Below are 16,813 nucleotides of genomic sequence, written 5' to 3'. Positions count from 1 at the left end.
TTGGCATGCACTCAAGGCTCTAAAAGTGGTAGCACATGCACACCGTCTCTCTGTCAGCCAGTTGGAGATGTAGTGAAAGGAACTAGAGAGGGGGTGCACGCTTTAAAGGCTGGTGATACAAGCTCTCTCTGACGCACAGAGGCTGTTTTCAAAGTAATATTTTTCAAATAGCTTGGGGGGGGCTCTCGGGACTCACTGTAGCTCACCCCTAATCGATAGGGGCTGAGCCCCTAAAGCCCCACCACTGACTACAGCCCTGGAGTACACTTGAGCCCAAGGAAAAATGCTGATTACTGCAAACACAGATCCCTGCAGCTGGACCAAGAGCATCAAGTCTGTAGACTTAAGGAGAGGAACTGCAACACTGCAACACTGACTAGATAATCTTGTTTATCCTGTCCAGGGAAAAGAACAACTTACCAAGTTGAGACTGTGATTGCTCCCCAATGTGAAATATCCTGATATAGAAACAGGTGGCTCTTGGGAAAGCTACTGGATGGTAATCTGAATTCCCTCAATCACTTTGAATCAGTAGGTTTAACTTGGTTAACAGATTGTTGACATAAATGGAATCTCCCTGACATGCAAGCCTCCTATGATAAAGGTCATCAGCTTGTGGAAGTGCATGACATTAATGCTCGCTGAGGGAAAGTGCCTTGCAAATACACCTGTTAGATTGACAGAGGCCATAGATCAGGTGTGTCAAACTCATTTGTTATGAGGGCCGTATCTGACATAAATGAGACTTTGTTGGGCCAGGCCATGCATGTCATAAAATGTAATGCCAGGTAGTGGAGATATAAACTTTATAAAGGACACAGACAAATACAACTAAAGATTTTTTAAAAATTTAAACAAAACAGGCTTAAAGCACTAGCACTCTTACAGTATTTTGTCTATTTAACAGTCTCTGATAACAGACACCTCTTGCTCTGAATTATTGCATCAAACTGTCTGTGCTGTAGCAATCTTGAATATGCTGTTCAGGTGTGTATCTGTAAGCTGCAAACCTACTTTTGATTTATTGACATTCATTACAGAAATCTCATGCTCAGTATTCTGAGCCCAGGACCCAGGGGAAAACATGAAATGGCTGGGCACTGAGAGCTTTTGTACATAAGTTGCTTCATTTGCTGGTCAAGAACATGAGAAGGCATCCTGACACAGACTGAGGGCCATGTGTTTGTCTACAAAACTATAGTCTTCCCCAGAGAAATAACTGCAACTTCCTACAAAGGAAATGTGCTGGGTGAACTTGGTTCAGCCTAATCCACCTCACTGGTTTGCTGTTATTCCTGCTCTAAAATAGTGTACATTGCTTTCTTACTGAGAAAGACCATATCATGAGGCCATGAATACGGTGAAAAGGGGAAGGAAGACTGTATCATGAGGACATGAAAACAGTGAAAGGGGGGATAGAACCCAGTTGTACCCAGGACAGCCCTGGCATAAGGAGTCCAACAAAACACACAAACAGCATAAGGAGCCCAACAAAATATACACACATTGTAGCAAGGAACACAAAAGCTCATACCTTGAACAAAGCTTTGTTGGTCTTAAAGCTGCCTGGTATTTCTCCCATGTGATTGAGGCAGCCCAGCAAAGCAAGCTCTCCCTCCATTCCTTCAGGGAGGTGCCTCAGCCAATGAAAAGAAAAAGAAAGACTTCCCTTTGTCTCCTGTATCCAATTGAGGCAGCCTGGCCAGGAAGCGAGCTCTGGCTGGTTCCCTCCCTCCTCCTTGGGGGAGGAGACTCAGCCAGTGCTTTACCAGACTTTCTCAACTGCACAGGAGAGGCTTGCCTATCTATCTCTCCTGTGCAATTGAGAGAGTCTGGTAAAGCAAGCTGCAACATAGCTGCAGAACTGGAAAAGGAAGCCAGAAATAGCCAGTTTCACTGCGGGCCTAATAGAAGCCCTCCAAAGGCCTGATCTGACCCATGGGCCACATATTTGACACCCCTGCCATAGATGCTCCTGATCGAAAAACATCTGCTCTGATCATCATAATGAACCTTCTGTACCTGACAAAGTTGTTGAAGAATCTGAGGTCAAAGATAGTTCTCCAGACTCCATTTTTCTTGGGGACTGTGTAAAAAATTGAATATATGCTCAAGAACCTTAGAGGTAATGGCATGGGCGCAATGGTTTAAGACAGAGGTGGCAAACATACAGCCCACAGGCTGGATCCAGCCCCTGCAAGCCTCCAATCTGGCCTGAGAGCAACTGGCTATGTGCTGCTTCCTGTTTTTAGCATCACAGCTCCTTTTGGCCAGTCTCTCCTATTTCCTGCAGAGGAGAGAGCCTTCCCTCGATTGGCTGTGGGCTCCCCCCTCCTCTGGGGAGGGAGGGGTAGGGAAAGGGCCGGGGGGGGGGGATGGCATCTTGCGGGACTTTTAAGACCAGCAACGTTTTATTTCAGGTATAAACTTTTGTGCGCAAGCACACTTTTTCTTCTGCAGAGACAGAAAGAGCCAGAGGGAGCACACCAGAGAGAGAAAGAGAGTTTTAAGACCAAAAATGTTGTATTCCAGGTATGTATGTGTGAAAGAGAGTTTCCTGTGTTTAAGACCAAAAATGTTTTATTCCAGGTATTTATGTGCCGGGGGGGAGGGGAGAGACACACAGACTCCTGAGTTTAAGTCCAAAAACATTTTATTCCAGGTGTGTGTGTGAGAGAGAAAGAGAGACAGATACAGACAGTCCTGTGCTTAAGACCAAAAACATTTTATTCCAGATATAAGCTTTTGTGGGCAAGCACACTTCTTCAGAGAGAGGGAGGGGGAGGGAAAGACCTAGAGAGAGCTCGCCAGAGAGAAGCGGGGAGTCCCATGGTACTTGGAGAGAGTCCCCTTTCCAGTTGTAACAGATGGGGAGGGAGAAACCTAACAACATAGCTTGCATTCCTTAGGGAGCAAAAGTACAGCAGTACCTTAGTGACTAACAAAATTTGTGGCAGGGCATGAGGTTTCATGAATCACTGCTCACTACTTCAGATACAGCTGGAATGTGAGTCTATCTGTCCTTATAACTTGGAGAATGAAGTGATTTCAGAAGTCAAATGACAACATAGGGCATTGGTAATGAGAGAAGAAACCTAGGTCTCAATTCAGTCCAGGAGTTTGCATCTTGAGCTTCATAATCAGATGCAATTCAGCAGTCTCTCTTTCTAATCTCCCTTTGAAATTCCCTTGTAAGAGAACTGCTACTCTTAGGTCAGCAACTGAATGCCCTGAAAGGATAAAATGTTCCCCCACTGGTTTTTGAATGTTGTGGTTTCTAACAGTGGTAGAAAGAGTCCAGTAGCACCTTTAAAGACTAACAAAATTGTGGTAGGGTGTGTGCTTTTGTGAGTCACTGCTCACTTCTTCAGACTTATTTCCATTTATTCTTTGCATCCTCCTGTACTGAATCTTCCTATACCAAATTGAGACCTAGGTTTCCTGTCTCATTACCAATGCTGGTATCTCCACACCTCTGTATATCACACCAATGCTGATATCTCCACCTGTATGCATATCACACATAATCCAATCATGCCTGCTATTGCCATTGGGCATCTTAAATCACCTTTACGAAGTTTATATCTCCGGTACCTTGTGTTACATTTTATGGCACACATGGCCCAGTCCGACAAAGTAACAGTTATGTCAGATCCAGCCCTCGTAGCAAATGAGTTCGACAACTCTTAAGATGTCTATGAAACGGCTGATCATTTTTAGGGACTGCTATCCCTACATAGGACAATGAGGGACTGAGAAAATGAACAATAGTGTTTGATGGGTAAGGTGTCAAATTTTATATAGTAAACTTGCGTCACTATATTTTTTACTCACTAATCATAGGCAGAGTTGACCATGCTAGCTTGATCTTTTGAATCTGGTATGTCATTGGTACTGCTTTCCTCCCTTGTAGGAGCATGCAAATTGATTTGAATTGTCGAACAAAAGTCTGTTCAGGCTTGGGTAATAAAGATTCCTTGAAGATGCTAGAGAAAACTGGAAAGTGTTCTGTTGTAGTGAAAGCACTGCTTACAACCCTTTTTACATCTGTTTTCTCTCCCAAAAAAATAATAGTGTAACTTTTTATAATCTTTGGACTCCACCAAGATATCCCGCAGGCCCTCTGCAATTTTTCTGCCAATGAAAAGCCATTAAGACACGTGAAGCCACAGAATGCAAGATTCAGGACATCAACCAAAAGCTTCTTCTTGTAACACTGTGTCCACTGTGGCCATTGGAGAAAGCTTCAACATCTGGTATCTGACATGGTCCACCATTCCCTCCATTCAGTGTACAAAACATGCCAGGTGCTGATCAAAATATGAGTACACATGTACCAGTTTTCTGAGCTACATATACATACTCGTTGTTGTAAAGAAAATGCTACTGGTATTTTAATGGAAAAAGCAATGGCCTCACACAGTCAACGGAGTGCTGCCTCACTCCTCCTATCCATGACATCTTTAAGGGTCTTTGGAAAGGGTGATTCCACATGCCAAGTTAGCCACAAAACTGTGAGGCATTATACTACCTTAAAAGGAAAAAGAATATATTCTTATAGCTTGGCCTGCATTGATGCAATTGTTATTGAGCTTCATCCACACCTCTAATTTTTCTCAGTAAAGAAAGGATAATATTTCACCCAAATTTTTGACCCCAGAGCCACCTCCTATTCTTCCTGGAGAGCCTTCAGTTTCTCTATTTTGGGGACTGATGACCGATTCTAAAGGCTCTATATGAGAGGCAGAAGCTCTTCTGGTGTCAAGAACCTGTGAGGCTCTTTCCCCTGTTGGGGGACATTTCCCTCAGGTAATAAATACATCCACCTCTTGAACCAACTCTGCCTCATGAAACCTATACCCTTAGAAAGGATGTCTGGTGAGCTGGAAGAGCTAGCCCAAATGGGGAGGAAATTCTTGTAGGCTGTATTGGTGGAAGATGTTCTTTAAACTTGGGTTCCTGAGTAGCCCACCTGGATTGCTTGTGCCTTAGGAGAAACTGATTGGGGGGGGGGGGGCTCACTGTGCCTCTTTGCCAAGGCCTGGAGACTCTTTCCTCCATTTCCTTGATGAAACAGTCCAGCTGAGTCTGAATTCCAGGTGGGCATCAGAGGACTCTACACCCCTGTTTTCCTCCCTTTATGCAACATGCACAGCCCAAGAGTTTACCAATCCAACAGTTCCAACTACCAGCAAACTGCAGGTCTTTGGGTCCTGAACAGACTGCCCCAACTACCCTCTCAAGGACAGTTTCAGCACCAAAATGTGATCCAGCCCACTCATTCTCCAGGCTGTGTATAATGCAGGCAATGGCTTTCCCATGGAGCACTATCAAAGTGGGGCACAGATGGACAAGCAGGCTAGAAGCTTCCTGCTCCACTGCCTGGAAATTACCATATACCAGTCTCCAGTGGAGAATGCCCCTGCACTGAAAGCCTCTGCCACTGTTTTGGCTAAAGCTGGCAGCAGCAAGATTGAGACAGTAATGAAGAAACAAGGATCAAAGAGAACACAGATAAAGGAGCAATCTTTTCTTTCTTTTAAGAAACAGGAAAGGCACCCAACAGGGAAGACAGTTAGCAAAGGAGGCATTTCTGGTTCAGAAAAATCCAGGGGCCCTCAACACAATGCTCTCACAGAACGTGAAGAAAAAAATGACTGAGGGGTGAGTCTTCTCTCCTCCTGGAGACAGAAACAGCAACCTATTTCCTTCCTTCAGGGTTTATAAGAAGGAGAATCGAAGCACAAGAGTGTCCTCCTCCCCAAGAGTAAAGACAGTAAGCCCTCAAGAGTAAAGCTTGGCGATACCACACCCTTCACAGAAAGAATTTCTGTTCAATAATGATAATTAAAATTGGTTCTGCTGGGTGTGGTTCCCTAAACTACAGGTTTTATTAATTAATAAATCAATCTGTCAAATGTTAATTTCATGCAAGTATCAACACCATCATTTTGCCTTAGGGAATGATCAGTAACGATTATCTATGTGCTAAACCTATTCACATCACAGTTTATTCACAGAATGGCTTCTATCAACAATCCAGATAAAATTAACAGCAAGGTCAAAAGTCCACAAATATCAAATTATGTAGTCTCATAAAGCAAAGCATACAGGGAGCACTTAAATAAGGCTTTCAAATTGATCTTGATATTTTATATGAGAAAAAGACTACATCTGTTCTGCATGTAGGGGATCCCAAATTCACACCCTGGCATCTGCAGTTTAAAAGGATCAGGTAGTAAGTCTCTGCCCGAGACCCTGAAGAGTTGCTGCCAGTCAGTATACTGGTGTGACTTGGCATAAGGCAACTTCATGTATTGACTTGTGCTTTTATAAGAGAATGCACACATACAGTCAAAGTGAAGATACCAAGAGAAAGAGGGCACAGCAAAACATTTATTAGGTTCCTTCTGTGTCATACTGACAAGATCATCTTAGAATTCAATACTATACACACAAGTAATTATCCTACAGTAGGAACAGACAGGTAACCAACCAGTAATTCTGCCATCACCTCAAATTGCCCTCAGGAGTTTTCCTAAGTTTCTTTAAACCTAAATGTCAGTTTAGCTTCTCTTGTAACAGCAAGCAAACAGTCATGTGCATAAGATTGGATAACTCCTTTACAGAGGCAAAGTTACAGCCTGTATAAGTTCCTCCCATAGTTTCAAAGTATGCGCTTTCTTCTTCCTTTGAATAATGTGTTTATATAGTTTTTTCTGGTTCAGTAGGGCTACTTGTACCTCTGCTCTTTTTTCCAAGTTATTACTCAGACAGAGGGAGTATAAACAATTTAACTCTTTTTTACATGAGCACATTCAGAGTCAAACCAAGGTTTGACATTGCTATGATGAGGCAAAGTTATAATTAACAACTTAAGACAGGGAAAATGCTACAGAACTTCATGTTTGGCATTCTGTCCTATGATCTTTACACAAATAGGGCAGAAACACTTGTTAGAGTAACAGTTTCTTGTACTTAAAGACTCTTAATTTCCAAATAATGAGGCAGCCTGGGGAAGCCAGGAATCAAGCCTCCCTCCCTTCTCCAACTTCATCTTCCAAACATATGCATTCAGTCAGACAACAAGCAAGCTAAAAGCATAATTCTCCTCACTGTATCCCAGGCTAGCCCATGTAACTTTCAGACCTAACTTAAAAGAAAAGTTTTTTGAAGGCAGCCCTTCACCCATATGGTCCAACTGAACCACTCCTTCCCCAGGTAACAATAACTATCATCACTTTAATTATAAGCTCAGCTGTCAGAGAAGAGACACAATATATAAAATTGCTGCCTAGGACTGTCTGAAACAGAGTAAAGGTGTGACCAAATCACTGGCTGGGGGGGGGGGAGAGAAATAAGACAACATAAAGCAGACAGTATGCATGTATTAATTACAACTGTCTGTGCAAGCTCAGGTTCAATGTTTTGTACTTCAAAAATCAGACAAGCAGTCCAGATATTATTAATCAGAAAACGGTTAGGCCCATCATAAGAGCATTCACAGAAAACTGTACACAAAAACCAGATCCAGTCCATACATAAAAACTGCTTGTGGAATAAATCAAAATTGTGATGCACGATAACTTATGGATCTCCATACCTCAAAATAAGTATGTGTTTCCCCTCAACTTAAAGCCAATCAATATTGGGGGGATTTCTGCTGCCACCAGGAATTAAAAATTCCAAATCTCTCTCTTTTGGTAGAATGACCCAGGGTCTGGGCACTTCAGAGGACTATGTGCCTCTGAGGAAGAAATATATATATATATATATATATATATATATAGCGCCACACAGGCTAAACTCTTTGTCTTATTCACACAGAATAGATTCAAACTCCCATAGTCACACAGGCTAAACTGTCTCATTCACACAGAATAGACTCAAACTCCCATAGTCACAGACTATGCTCTCTCTTCAAACTTCACACACAGAATCCCCTCATAGACATCTCTCCTCCCCCACTCTCAGTCGTCAGCCAATCACATCACACTTGTCTCCCTCTATCACTCTTCTTACAGTACTGCAGTCAAACTAAACATTTAAAGAAACATACACACCAAAACATGAAATAATTACAAACAGTATAAAAATCAGCAAGGAAAATCTGTTTCTACATGTGAAAAACTGAAAAGGGTAATCTAAATAAAAGTGAAAATTCAACGAGAAAAGGAAATAAGCAAGCATGCTTATTATATTCTGATGATTAATATTAAAGTGCATATGGAAATTTCTCCAGAGAAATCTGAACAGAAAACAGGAAGAAAAGAAAACCCCTTAATTTAGACATACCTTCCTTTTGGCATAGTCAAACTTATAAAGACTGTTTCAGACTTTACATACCCACTACAATCAGAATAAATGACCTAGAAAGGTGAACGTGCTAACCTATTCCATTAAGTGTTGAATTTGTTTTCAAATCTTCATTTACCAGGTACAGTTTTATGATATCATCTTTCAAAAACAGGGTTTAACCTTCTCAGCCACCAGCACCCAAATGCATTCTTTGGCTGTGAGCCTGCAACATGGCTGATTACTCCCCAGCAATTAATGCACTTTGGAATTCCGTGTTGTGCAGAACACAAGTATGCTCAGATTAGCAAACTTGCCATGCAGAGTCAAAACAGAACAGGAAGCAGGAAGTCACTTCACAATTTGATTGTAAATATCCAAAACACGTGTATCATGAACAGTACAGAGAGGAGACAGTTCCCCCACCCAGGTAGCCAATTTGAGCTCTATAATACTATATATATTTATTTTATTTATATCCCACTTTTCTCCCTAGGGGGACCAAAAGTGGTCCTAGGCCAACAGGAAGTAATCAAGAAACAGTAAGCTTACTTTTCCCTCCTCCCAAACCTCCCCCCTTCTGCACAACAGCAGTATGCAGCTTGTAACTTTATCTGAAAACTCTGACCTACCCCTATAGCCAAATTGGACTGATGTATGGTACATATCCCAACTGAATTTCTTCCCCACTATCAGATCAGACTCTAGGCTGAAGGAAGGATATGCAGCTCTTCAGTCTACTCAGTCCACTGAAGGCTCAAAGAGTTTCTTCTCAATTATACTACCAGAGTTCCATGGTAGCATGAAAGCAGTGGGTGTATGTGCAGTCCTCAACTTTCTTATTTTGATCAAATCCATTACCTTTTAACTGACAGCCAGGGTGGCACAGTAGTTAGAGTGTCAGCCTAGGATCTGAGAATCCCAGTTCAAATCCCCTTTTTGCTAGAGGAATGGATGCTGATTCATTTCACTCAGCTCACTAATGATGAGTTATATTCTAAATACCTCAGTTCCATAGGCTGCAAGACATTGAAAACAACATTTTCTGGTACATACTGTTGCAGACATACTAATGAACACCTGAGACCCAAGAAGTCAATTCACTACTTCTCCAGACTTAGTATGACAAAGTTTCAGCCAAAGAAAATCTGCCAAGGTCTCTATCAGAAGACTGAGTATTAGCAGATCTAACCAGGTTCAAGTCAATTGCTCAAAAAATTGGGAAATCAACTTTAAAGTAGATATTCAGTGGGAAAATATAACTGAGTTTCTGTGAATTGTTTATTTGTATACACACTTCTCTGCCAGTGTAACCAGTGAAAATACTTAACCTCACCCTGAGCTGACATTTATTTTATTTGTGACCTGTTAACAATGCTCCAGACGAACATTTAAATTTTTCCTTTGAAAATATAAAACTATTCTTTTTTTAAAAAAAAAACTTGCCTCAGTCAGTGTCCTGACAGAAAAACAGACACTTTACACCACATTATAGAATCCACTATTCTATGGTCCTTGAAACCAAGCCTTACGTGCCACCAGAGTATCTCCTCCAGTGCAGGGAGGGGAGAACGTCTGACAGTACATGCCTAAAGTCCCTTGAAATTGCAGGAGACTGTCACATTGGGAAGAGCCCCCAGGCTTGCAGAAAAATACAAGAAGTAAAAAAATATTTTAAAATGTGCTATGTAGTCATTACCAAGCAAGCACAAGGAGAACCAAAGCAAATCACATCATTCTCCTTTCCTCCATTTCATCCTCATAACAACTCCGTGAGGTAAGTTAAGCTAAAAATGTGTAACCTGTCTAAGGTTACCCAGTGAGCTTCCATGGCAGAGTGGGGACTCAACCCTGGGTCTCCAAGCTCCTAGTCTGAAACTATCTACTGTACCACATTGGCTTTTGTGGGGAGTCTGCTATTGAAGAAAACAGCTGGGCCTGTATGAGTCATGCAAGTTGTGCAGTATCAAATCACTCAGTCACCCAGCTGTTGGGCTTGGCCCTGATGAGTCCTCCCTCACAGATCAAAACAGTCCTGGAAAGGGCCCTGCCCCCTCCCCCTGGCCTTTTACTGACAGAAACCAAGGCCTCACCTGGCAATACGGCTGTGGTTGCCTAGCAACAACCACCCAAGGCATTTGTTTCTTAAATCTATGGATGGTGCTTCTATTATTTGGGGGGAATCACCCCCTGTGATGGACAGGAGGCTGTCCTGCCCTGAAGGGGAAAACAGCCACTCACCTGAGCCTATGGGAGTGCTGCTCCACCATCCAATCACTTTTCAGAAGGGGGGGTAGCATGTTGGAGGGAAGCACAGCAAGGGGGAGTGGAGTTCTGCCTCAGCAAAAGGGCACTTTGTTTGAAGGGAAGCTCTACCTGGTAGTTTGGCACAGCAATTTAGCTATATCTCTTGGAGAGAACAGAGTACCCAATTGTTAGGCCTGTCTCTGCTTATGAGCAGACCTTTTACCATTTAATCTGACCCTTGGGAAAGGGCTGGCTAGTGTCGGTGGAATCCTGTGTGTGAGAGAGAGAGGATCCAACCTAGTGGTTAGTCAGTAAAAGCCTGTTCGTGCCTGAAAGTACTGAAAAAAATTCAAACCACTCTCAGAAGGCATAACAAGCTTAAATTTGCCTCAGCCAGGTCCACCTGGAAACCTGTGCTGCTGATCTGTTCTTTGAAACCAACCTGTGAATAAATAAATCTTCTGTGTTGTTTATATACAAATCCTGCTTCATTGAACCCCATATTCTACTTGCATACCACAAAATTTACCTCACAGCAGTGAATCTATTTACACTTACTACCTTAATAACAGCTGGTAGATGAGGGGAAGGTTATAGTTTAAAACAAATCTGGTTCCTCAAAAATCATCAGAGGCTGTGTGAGTACCCTCAAAAGGTAGGAAAGGCCTGTCGCGAACACCCTTTTGAGATTTCCAATTTTTCTGTAAGTAGGGGTTTTCTCAAGTTTGCAGAAAGATCTGTCATGTCCGTCCATGGCTCCAGTCTCTGCATTTAAATATCCACACTTTTGGCCATGTTGAGATTCAAATATATTGATACTTACCAAGTATGAGTTCAAACCAACCATGACTGCTCATTTGGTTGGAAGTGCACTTCAATGCTTTCAGCTCCACGCAGAAAATAGGGGCAATTTGCACTCAATTTGACATACTTCTGCCACTACAATTTTCCAGAAGTATGTTTGTTGACATATCAATGATACCACTTAGCTTATATGCAGGTCCCTCCTGTAGTCATCTTAGGACAGGGGTTCCCAACCTTTTTGAGCTTGCGGGTATCTTTGGAATTCTGATAGTGTGGTGGGCGCAGCCACAAAATGGTTACTTAAAGAGGCAGAGCCAGCCACAAAATGGCTGCCACAGCTTACCTTCAGTCACAAGATGCTTGTGCTTGTGGTAGCAACTGCTACCCAAGCAATGTTTTTAAAAATGTGCACAACCAATCAAATCTCCAATAGACAAATCAGAAATCTTGCTGCGCAAAAGCCCCACCTGGCCCCACACACCTTCTAGAAACACTTGGTGGTCACAAGGAAAGTTGTCAATGGGTGCCATGGTGTCCAGAGGCACCACATTGGGGATCCTTGCCTTAGGCAATGATATTACACTAAGCAGAAGGCACCACTATTTACTCCAAGTTTAACAAATGACATATCAAAAGAAAGCCTGAAATTCATTACTGAAACTTGAATATAAGATATAAAAGTCAAATGTTACTGTTTGTTTCCTAAAAAGTACAAAAACTGACCAGACTTTGGTTTAAAGGGACTCTGTACACTACTTTGCACAAATCATCACATTGCCCATCTTGTTAATGCACACAGAATCTGATGAAGGTTAGATCTGTTAACGTCTTACGCAGCAGAGTTCTTTTTGTATTCTTTCTTGTCCTCTCAAAGGACTCCTTACTGTTTCTCCAAATTATTTTTGATATATGCATGTTGTCCATATACTCCTCCTATATAGCAATCTACTCAACTTGTCGAACTAACCTCCCATATATCTGTTTGTGTTCTCTCACCTCTAGAAAAGCAGACACAGTAAACAATTTGCTTAGGCATAATTAAATACACCTACATTTGAATGTCTTCCTTTTAACCCTTGAACTGCCAAAACATACCACCAAGAAAACTACAGTAAGGGCACATCCATCTTCTTTTTCTCTTTGATTATACTTATTCACTTAGTTTTACACAGACTTCACACTGATTTCTCCTTCCAAAGCTTTTAGCACAAAGTTTTTCACTGGCAACAAAAATTTATCTTCAGGGACCTCTTTGGGGAACTTGGGTTAGAACACAGTATTCATCGGATACAAGGCCTATTACCCCCAGACGTGAGATGCATATTCTTTCCTAGCTCACTGTCTTGTTCAGAGTAATAATGTTAACAGGTGTATGTACATGAATGTGTTACTGAGCTGCAGAACATTTATACCTAAGAAAGTATTTTTATTGAAACAGATAAAAGCATCAACTGATGAGGCAATTTAGAAAAGAATTCAAGAGATAAAATAATTATATTTCTCTACTCTGGCTCTGCAATAGGGTACTGAAAAGATTTTATACTACGAGGTTAAAAGAAATCAAGACTCTTGTATCTCTATATGAAATATGGTGGTATATACCCCAGGATAGTTGGTTTACACAGACTAGGAAAAGACTCCCTAGGAAAGCAAAAAATTGAAGGCAAAAATTCATTTTGGGATTCTTAGCCAATAAGACCTGGGAATCATAACCAGTAACACTTGAAGACCATCCAATTAACTTTCATATTTATTGTTAATAACTAAAGGCAAATATGCAGAACCAGAATAATTATCACCAGGGATCATTTCATAGAAAAAGAGGTACAGGATATCATTAGCATAACTCATTAGCATAACTTATTTGCATATGCCACACCCCCTGACATCACCAGAAGTGTGTCAGAAGGCAACACCTACCGCTCAGGCTCCACTGGACTGTTTTGGATTGCTAGCAATTGGGTGGGGGGGAGAACGTGCAGATCTGTCCTCGCAGAGGAGGGAGAGCTTGTACCTGAATAAAACTTGGCCTTAAAACTTGGTCATGTGCCTGCCCCCTCAGCTCCTCACTACCGGAGCGCTGCTCCTCCGCGCTCCAGCCCCAACCAACCCCTGATTATCACCAAGATAGTTATGTTCTTTAACAGCCACTACTTGGCAGGACATTTACCAGTCAGTCACTTTAATAAAGCTAGTAGGAAGTATTTGGATTTTGAAAGGCCAATGGGTGTGAGCCCAGCTGACAGAGGCTAACTTGCTGCTTCCTGGATGATAAACAGTCCAGCGTGCTTTTGCAGCAATCTTAGAGTCAGTTTTAACTGATCAAATGCACATTAACATTTATTTTTCACCACCATGGGATAATTCACATGTCACACGTAAAATGTTATGTTGAACTGAAAAATACAACACATGTAAACTAACATACATATTTAGCACCACATATCATGAGTACATGCACAATGGGGGTCAGGCACAACTGTAAGAGATGTCCATGTGGCAGAGATCAAAAGGAGTATCATGACATGTCTGCAACAGAAGACGAGTGTCTCTCAAATGTCATCCTGAACCCTCATTCCCCAAATAAAATTCTGCCAGAGCTAAAAGAAATGTTAACAGATGAAACTGACCATACAATCTCATGCAGGGTTACTCCAGCTGAAGCCCCTTCAATGTGCTTGACTGGACCAACTCTGAGAAAAGAAGATGGTTCTCTGAATATTGTTTAGCTATTCCAGTGTGAAATGCTATGCACACAAGTCTGAGGAAGCCATAGTCTGCTCAAAGAAACTCAGGCAATTCTCTCAATTTATTAGAACATGCCCAGTGACTGGAATAAGGAGTAACATGTGCCAGCAACAATTCATTTCATTTCTGCCAAAGGGCTCACCACCTATAAACACAGAGCGATATCTATTTAAGAAAATGATACTTCTCCAAAAACTAATTAGCTCTCTAAACTCTTCAAAATACTTCACACACTACTCAATCTACAACACTGTTGCTACCTCATATAGTTCTGTTCAGAGTTTGAATTAGCCAGTTTGATTAAGAGTAGTAGGATGAGCATCTTCCAATTAAACCACAACTAAGATATTGCCATGCTGTCTTACATGAGGAACTGCTACCCCTAAATGTGGATACCTTTCAGTTACAGAAGCATGTCTCCTAACAAAATTACCCCAAAGAAACAAAATTAGGGCTTAAGGGTACAAAGATAAAATTAAGACGGAGCATGGAAAGAATTTCACTACAAACCAAATACCAACCTATGACAAGAAACACAACAAATTAAACCGTAATATATACTTTAATACGGCTGCGGTGGGTCAGTGGTTAAGACACTGAACTGCAGACCAGAAGGTCAGTAGTTCAGCAGTTCGAGACCTGAGTGCCTCATGACAAAGTGAGCTCACATCTCTGGTCCCAGCTCCTGCCAACCTAGCAGTTCGAAAGCAAGAAATTGCAAGTAGATAAATAAGTACCACTTTGGTGGGAAGGTAACGGCATTCCATGTGCCTCGGCGTCTAGTCATGCCGGCCACATGACCACGGAAACGTCTTCGGACAGCGCTGGGTCTTCGGCTTGGAAACGGACATGAGCACTGCACCCCTAGAGTTGGGTTCGACTGGCTTTCGAGCAAGGGAAACCTTTACTATATAATTTAATATAGTTATGGGGTACATGTCACAGCATGTTTATATCAAAAGTAATGTTAAATGAATGAAAATCTTTGACCTCCAAGTCTGTTTCGTGTTCTACAAAGCGCACAAGTCAAGCAACAGCATTTCTTCATCTTCTGATCAACAGAACTACACACTCAATTCTATTGTAAGCAAAAGCATGCTTCCAAAGTGTGGAAAAGCCAGAGGCAACTAAAATGTCCATAGTTCGGTTTCCCGCAACCATAACAAAAATATTACTGAACCAGAGAACATGGAGGGGGAAAATGAGATAGAAAAGCCTGGGGAAGCTGCCTTGGTGTCCTATTGGCCCGTCCCACTGGCTCCTCCATTCTTACACCCCAACTTTTGACGCATTACACCCTGGAAGTTGTAGTTCTTAGCTGGCCTTACTGCAACTATAGCAAAGGGAATTAGAACTACAACTCCCAAACTGGGAGTCCCAAAAGGCCGTGGGGCATTAGCAGGAAGTCAGTTAGTTAATCAGTTAAAGTGTTAAACAGGAAGCAGTTTTGGAATTGAAAGGAGCTGGAGGGAAAAGGAAAGCCTGGACATCTCTCTGAATTACAATTGATCTCCAGTCTTCAGAGATCAGTCCCCATGGAGAAAATGGTTGCTTTGGAGGATGAGCTCTACGGCATCATACCTCACTGAAGTCCTTCAACAAACCTGGCCCTCCTCTTAGTATTGCCAACCTCCAAGCAGCACCTGGAGATCTCCAAGATCAGTTCTCCTGGAGAAAATGGATGTTTTGGGCAGTGGCCTCTATGGCATTATACCCTGCTGAGGTCCCTCCCCACGCCAAACCCAACCCTGCCCTCCCCAGGCTCTACCCCTCACATTTACAGGTATTTCCCAACCCAGAGTTGGCAACCCTGTAAGTGGCTACAGAACTGCTTTCCAGACCCTTGAAACCCAGAAAACATGGCATGCGGCTCTCCTTCCATACTACCCAATTGGGGCAGCAAAATGACTTGACACAGCCCTGCCTTATAGCTTAGCAGAAGGAAATAAACATGGCTCACCTCCCTTTATTTTCCCCTTCCCTCGCGACCCCACCAGTCACAGCTGGGACACTTACCTGGAGCCTCTTTCTAGAGCTCATTGTAGTTTTTCTCACAACAGGCCTTACTCCCAGTTTAGAATAAAATTACAGCGATTCCTTTAAAAATGCCACTTTCTACCACAGGAAAGAGAGATAAACTTGCCAGCTGCTGAAATGTCACTGCAGACAATATGCAGGTTCAAAATGTATTCTGACACACACTGCTGAGTCAAAGGAATACAGCCTACAGTACAATTATGTAATGCAAGCTGTGTTACTGTACAGCACAGCCAGTTTTAGCTTTCTCATTCTCATAGTTCTTCCTAGCAATGACACCCAACATGTTTCAAAACAGAAAAGTTAAAGATTGCAGAGAACTGTCCTCAACAGTCACAGTTACCTCAACTTCTATGAGAAAATCTATCAACAACCCAAGCAGTCATTACTTTCTACCAACAAATGGCCAAGCACAGCAATATTTGTTATTTGACAGAAAAACTAAGACAAAGTTCTCAAATTAAGGCCTCTTTCTTATAACATCCTTATACTAATACACAAGTTGCCCCCTCCGTGCTGATATCTATATCTGCACTTTGGGGGCACTTGGGGGGCAGGGGGAGGTTTGTGCACATGTGGGGCAGTCCCCACATGTGCACAAAAATAAAAAAAGTCAAAAAAAAATTCGGGGGGATGTTTAAATCCCCCCGAAAGTGCAAGAGCGTCTCCTGTGCGTGCCTCG

General features: G+C 42.2%; 1 protein-coding gene across 8 annotated transcripts in view; it reads right to left on the bottom strand.

The window, feature by feature from the left end:
• PPP1R12A (protein phosphatase 1 regulatory subunit 12A) overlaps positions 1-16,813 on the bottom strand; it is a 228,568-nt gene that overhangs the window by 156,676 nt on the left and 55,079 nt on the right. The gene's annotated exons all lie outside the window — the stretch shown is intronic.

The sequence above is a fragment of the Gekko japonicus genome, unplaced genomic scaffold, assembly GCF_001447785.1.
Source record: "Gekko japonicus isolate JY-2015 unplaced genomic scaffold, Gekko_japonicus_V1.1 scaffold118, whole genome shotgun sequence".
Classification (NCBI taxonomy): domain Eukaryota; kingdom Metazoa; phylum Chordata; class Lepidosauria; order Squamata; family Gekkonidae; genus Gekko; species Gekko japonicus.
The sequence above is the reverse complement of the archived record's forward strand: the minus strand, read 5'-3'. Positions and strand labels throughout refer to the sequence as shown.